Source organism: Phalacrocorax aristotelis, chromosome 12, assembly GCF_949628215.1.
Source record: "Phalacrocorax aristotelis chromosome 12, bGulAri2.1, whole genome shotgun sequence".
In the NCBI taxonomy this organism is placed as follows: domain Eukaryota; kingdom Metazoa; phylum Chordata; class Aves; order Suliformes; family Phalacrocoracidae; genus Phalacrocorax; species Phalacrocorax aristotelis.
Genome location: NC_134287.1, coordinates 3,359,011 through 3,365,583, shown reverse-complemented (window position 1 = coordinate 3,365,583; position 6,573 = coordinate 3,359,011).

Genomic DNA, 6,573 nt, shown 5'->3' with positions numbered 1-6,573 from the left:
CACCCAAGCAATGGGAGCTAAAGTTTATGTACTCAGTTTAAAAAAGACCTCTTAGAACTCCCCTGTGGTCTTCTGGCAATTTGATTTAATTTAGTCTGTCCCTCCAAGAAATAATTTTTAAATTAAAAGAAAAGAAAGGAAAAAAAAAAACCAACCCAAACACTGTAGTGCGTTTGTCCACTGCTCAGGCTTGGTTGATTACAGCTCTCTAGCTTCCAGGAAATCTTGGAAAGCTCTAAAAGCCAGGCAGCTGTTACTGGATCCATGAATTCTTTTCTTTTGCAGTTGTTTCTCCCTTTGCTTACACCCCAGTAGGGCTCACCACTTCCAGTCACAGTCAGCTTGGAAGATGGGCATCCTCTGCCTCTGTAGAAACTGAGCATAACCAGACACGTAGAGAACATGTAGGTATGCAGGGCTCCATACAGGTAGGTCCTTCCTACAAGCAGGACCATTCCTGGTCCTGCCCCCAGCACCACTAAAGAAGTAAGAGGAGGATTTAAACATGCACTTTCAACCCAAACAGTGGAGCCATTATCGCTTTTAGCACCAGTTACACACAGGTCAACTAACACCACTGTTTTCATCTGGACCTCTTCTTTGGGCACTTGGGCTTGCCTTCCTCCATTCTGTACACCCTCTGATCAGGCAAATCATCTGACAGTTCAAAGGCCTTATCTTTTTAATTTTTGCCTGCCTTTTTTAGCCTGAATCCTTCAGCTCCCTCCTCTGCAGAGGTCCCGCCTCCCAGCCCCTCTTCAGTTCCAATCATGTTAAGGGCAATTTGCAATGCCAGCCATGCACACCTCAGTTTCCTCTGCTGCTCTTCAGGGTTACAGCCTTAACTTGCCTTTCTCCAGCCCAAGCCTGCACCAGTTTTAGCATAGAGATACACACTGAAGTCTGCTGGCACGAGATGAAAGTCAAAGAGATAGAAAGAGCCAGGAGAACGTATCCTATCTTGACAAGCATATGAACCTCTGCAGCTAAACATCACACCTTGTAGTATGAAATTAAGCTCTTCAGACACGTTCCCCAGCTGGAGACTTACACTAGCCTCAACTCCTGTAGGCTGGACTGCCCGCACGTGCTTGGTGCCTGCCAGAGCACTGAGCTCCCTCAAGCGCCACAGGGTGTGCTGGCCCACACATCATGAGATCCATGATGTCGTGATGTCAACAGTCAACATCATATAAAGCTTTTGAGTTATTGAATTCTCTTCTTAGGTGCTTCCTTCCAGACAGGTGCTGTTTCTGAAAGACTCATCCCGTGCCCTCTGAAGCCAGCAAAAAGGTTAGCAGGCACAGGGCCAGACCCCAGCACTGCAGCATTAGCTTTAAATTTTCATGGAGCAAATTGCATACTCACTTTCATCCTCCTCCCAGCTGTATTTTACAGACAAACACCCGTCACTCAGAGCTGGATCAAAAAGTTTCATCTAGCTGCACTCCCCCAGATCCTCCTCCTTTAGCTCTTGAAAGATTTATCAGTGCACCATTGTCCACCAAATATCGAAAATTCCTGATCTATTTTGAGAGCAATGTCAAAGGCTACTTGTACTATTAGTTTGAGAGAAGGGTCATCAGCGCAGTGAATCTGAAGAAGGAAATCTAAGACACGAAAACCCTAAATGATTTATTATGTCCTGAATAGAAACAAACAGTATCTGTGTGACTTTCTCAAAAGATGGTGGTATTTAAATGATTCTTCATTTCAATACAGTTTTCATACTTTTCCTTATCCCTTCCTGCCAAGCAGGTTCTTCCCCACTCCCCACTTTGTCTCTGTTCTTTGTACTGATGGCGATTCCAGGAACTTGCTTGTGAGGATTTTAATTTTAGAGTCACATTTTTTCATATGAGACTTTTCTTTATGTTCTTGTCACTTTCTTTATGGCTTTTTACAGGATGAAAGAACAACAAAAACACAATTCAGAAGATGTTAATGCTGTTGGCTTGCTCTCTCATGGAACACACGCTCCTACTTTGTAGATAACTGAGCAGTACTCAGAAGACCTGCTTACACGCCAGCACGCATGCATGACTGCACACAACTACAATTTATATAAGGGACCCAGCCCTTGCGCGTGGCCAGTTTGTGGCCAGCACTGACTCAGCAGTGACTCCACGGATTCTCACTGTCCCTTGATTCTCACAAATTTACCTTTCTGATCCATTCGGTCAGTGTTTCATATAAACATATTTCAGCCTCTGATCTGTTTCTCTTCGGAATCACAGAGCATTATCATAGCTACAGAGTGCAGAGATCAAGGAGAAAGCTCAGGAGAAAAGTTACCAAAGCTTGTTTGGCAAGGATGTCCAAGGAAACAAGGCTATGCTTAAAATAAATATGGTTTCCTTTTACCAGAAAAACAGGACTTTGGTGTTTACATCACCACCAAAGCAACTTCAGTAGCACAGAGACGGTAGAACTTTGCTGGGACATTGATGTAATACAAAAAATGTCTCAATAAACCAACACCATTTCCCTAAAACACCTGTTCTTGTCTGCTTCCTATCCAAGTTTTGGTATGATTGACTCTTGCTTAACATTGAGATCTGATGAGATCATAGCCCGAAGTGGTATGTTGAGAATTAAGGGGAGGAGTCACCCAACATCATCAGAAGCCCTAAATTCTCATTCAGGTTGACATCGGTGGGCTGCATGCCCTTTGGAAGTAATTACCATATAATTGTTGGCAAGGCGCTTAAGAAATCACCTTTTGTGCTTCATTTTTATCAGGAAAATAACCTGATGAGGAATGATTTCAGTTGTTCCAGGTCCCTTTTCTTTTCCTAGATTAAAATGGAATAAAAAGTCAGAGTCATATCTGCAGTACTTCGAAGGCTGCTCCATGCAGCAAAAAACAATGCCAACATTTCAAGCCAATATTACAACAATCAAGTCCCTCACTATACTAATGACCTGCAAGTAAGTATCACTTTTCATCCTCCTTCATATACTATCTCCCTTACACTTAATCAATCCCACTGTGATCTCAATGTAATTTGTAGAATCTCTCATTATTTGTCGGTGGGAGGGAAGGGCCATAGTCTTTGGGGACTGCTCCATAAGCCGTGAGAGTATGCATCAATTGGTAACATTTAGGGAGTACTGCAATTATCCTTTATAAATGCCATGGTAATTGCTAGGCTGCCATTGACCATCCTGCATGCCAACAGTTCCCAGTAATCGGCTTCTTCACATGAGGAGTGAAAGAGATCTGGCAGTAAGTGGTAGGTAGTGTCAGTGGCTTTCCTGAGTAATTTCCTGAGTTCCTACAGAAAATGAACCTGTAAGACAGCAGCCGTAAAGTTCAAGAGGCATAATCAGACACAGATGTGAAACAAGGGCAGTTCTTTGGGCTCAGGGAGAGGAATACATCATTTTGAACACACTCCTGCATTGGCGGCTAATTAGTTCCAATAAAATTGGGTGTGCGCTATTTGTCAAGGCTCTGAAAAGTCATTCACTCCCAGAACACAGATAACAAAACACTCTGCCTGACCCACCTGTGCTGTCACAGGGGCAAAACTGCTCATGTTGAGATTATTTTTTAAAGGTGTCTTGTCAAAATGACTATTTCATACTCAGAAATATTTCCACCAGCCTTTCTAACTACATCAGTCCCTGTCTATCCACTAGGTACCACCCTGTCCTGCTGCTGCGACCTGTCTGGACTTGCAGAGGCCAGTCATAGCTGAGCTACGCAAGCCTAAGCTCAGGTTTTCTGAAAAGCCATCTCCACCTCTTCCAGTGATGGAGCATTGCAGAGTGAAGACAAAAAGCCTTGGACGATGGGGCACCCACTAGTGGGCACCACTGAAGGCCAGGCAGTATTAACCTTCACGCAGGTTGGCAGTTCTCTAGTGGAAGCCACCTGGAAGAGCAGCAGAGGAGATGCTCAGACAGACAGAATATGCAGCATTGCACTTGGAAGACTGCTGCTCTCAGAAAACACTGCTTATGACCTCAGATGGAGTCTCTGCAAGCAGTTCAAGTGGCTGAGACGAGTATACCACAGTGTTGCAGTTTTGCACCAAGTTGATTGTTTTTTTTTTTATTGGGGTGTTTCTTATTTTGCCTTTTTTTTTTCCTCCATCCTTAATGAAAAGGAGCTAAGATTTTGTCTAAGACTTGTTAAATCAAGAGGGGGAATCCCACTGACCACAAAGAATGGTGCATTGGTCTGTTTACAAGGACATGTTGTTGGTTTGTATCTAGTAGCATGAGCAGATTGAAGCTGCTTATATAATGTTTACAGCTGGGTTTGCTCCTTGGGAAAATTCCTGAATAAATCCTGTAATGCTTCCCCTTTCTCTGAATCTTAAAGATAATTGCTTTGACATAGTCCAATAAAAATGGCTTTTCCGTACTAGAATAACCATGTCTTTGAATGAGTGTAGTGAATTTGTATTTGGAGAAGAGATGGATCTTGCATGTTTTGCTCTTGTTCAGTGAGCACATTTTCCTGCAGCATTCCTCCTCCTCCCCTTCACAAGGATGCCTGGAAGCGCAGGGCAAGATTTTTTTGCCAGGTTCTTTATTCACCAAGCCAAGGCACTGTTCAAGCCCAGTACCCTGACAGTCTGACCTTTTCACTGTAGAGATAAATAAGAACAGAAGCTGCTGGCCTTCTCTTTAATCAATACGCCACTCCCCGAGGAGGCTAGAAGCCAGCTACAATCAGAAGAGAGAAGCTGTGGTCACTGCAGGTCATGGCTGTATTTGCTCTCTGGCTTCCTTCCCAAGTAACACCTTTCCTTGGACCAGAGTTCATTTTGCCTTCTGAAAATATTCTCAACAACACCATTTCCTTTTTCAAGTTATTTTTTGCACAGCCCTTTGGGAAACACTGTAGCACGCCGGCCAGCATGTGTGCGTGAGCGTGTGCATGCCTGGGTCTCGCACCACCACGCAGGACACCCTGAGAGCTTTCCCAACAGCTTCTGACCTCTGCAACCTCTATTAAGTCCGGAGTGGTTGCCCAGTGCCTAGGCAGCTGCAAGCTTAACTAGTGGCAACAGAAAGAATTACTGGTTTAGTAGACCTAGGCCTAAACTGTGTCTTGCCCTCTCGCTCAAAACCATATGATTTTTTTTCAAACATATAGCGCAGCCATGGCAATGTCACTTTGTGAAGTTAAACAATGCAGGATACCTGTCCCAGTGTCTGAAAGAGAAGCAATCACAATACCAACACCCTGCCAACATTTAGGCCAGGCCTGCCTGGCCTTTCTGATGTTGTTCTAAGTTCAAAGAGACCATGTATAACTTAGCCAAGGTCCTCTCCTGGAGGTCAAACTGTAGAAATCATGAAGGCAGTTGCAGAAAAGGGCTACATTCCCATCTGGCATCGTCTGGTCTAGGATATCCAGTTCAGTTGTCATAAATGCATTCATGCTTAAGCCCAAGAAGATCCAGTTTGCATCACATCCCTTTCACTTCCAGTTCAGACACCAGACTTAGTAAACAGTCTCAAATCTTCCAGATGACCACAGCGTTAGGTCACAGCTGGCCACCTCTCCATTTAGCAAATGGAAGATTAAACAGCATTCTGGTTCCGCCAGCAACAAAACCCCAGGGCATTTACTTCAGCCCCACGCTTCAGTTTCTCAGAGGATGTTTACCCACGTGCTACCAGAGCTAATGATGTACTGCAGGTTCGGGGACTTGTTGTGAACCAGCCGTAGGATGGACCAGGATCGTAGGAGCAAATTGCAACTGCATGGTGTTTCTGAAGGTGAAGAATGGCTTAGTGAGTAGGAGCAAAGGGCGTTGATTAATCTTACTTAAAAATGACACGGCTTACTTGTCCCTACAGAGTATTTCTGTTGTACCAGAAAAATAGCCATTTCAAACATATGAGACATCACATTCTATATTTAAAAATGCCTCTCTATATTATTTCCCTCAGTCACCACAGGGCTAGATCAGGCAGTGCTTTCCATGGGTGCTGGACTGAATGTAAAAAGTCAGGGCTGGTGACAGCCATTGCCTCTTGAACTGAACAATGCCCTGTTTCCCCTTTAGAATAGAAAGAGAAAAGATGAGCTTGAGCCAAAAATTTCATAGTGGTCCAGCTCTGACCCTGGCTTTTGGGTCAAGTATCAGGGTCAGCAAGGCCACTGCAGTACCTATTCAGTATTCTACTTTTGGAAAATGTAGCTTTCTTGAACTTCAGATTTTCTGTTGGAAAAAGATGTCAGTAGAACTCACCCTAGGGAGTGGAGGGAAGCATGGAGGGAGTCAAGAAGAAACATTTAACTTCAAAAAATCCCCTGCGTCCACTCAGTTTCTCATATCCCCGTTTTCTCCAATGGACAGCACTAACCTCCCAGCTGTCTCTCATTTTACTTGTAATCAGAGGCAGTGTGAGCTGCATCTTCCTTTATTCTTCCCTACTGAAATTACCTCTTCAATGCAAAGCTAGGAAGTAGGACTGACTATTGCTTTATACTTCCTTGACAGTTTATGTGTACAGCACTAGTCAGAGTCAATGTACTGAAGGAGAGAACAGCCTCCCCCATCAGTTCAGGACACTGCGTAGTCACTGTGCCACAGACGTCAGTAT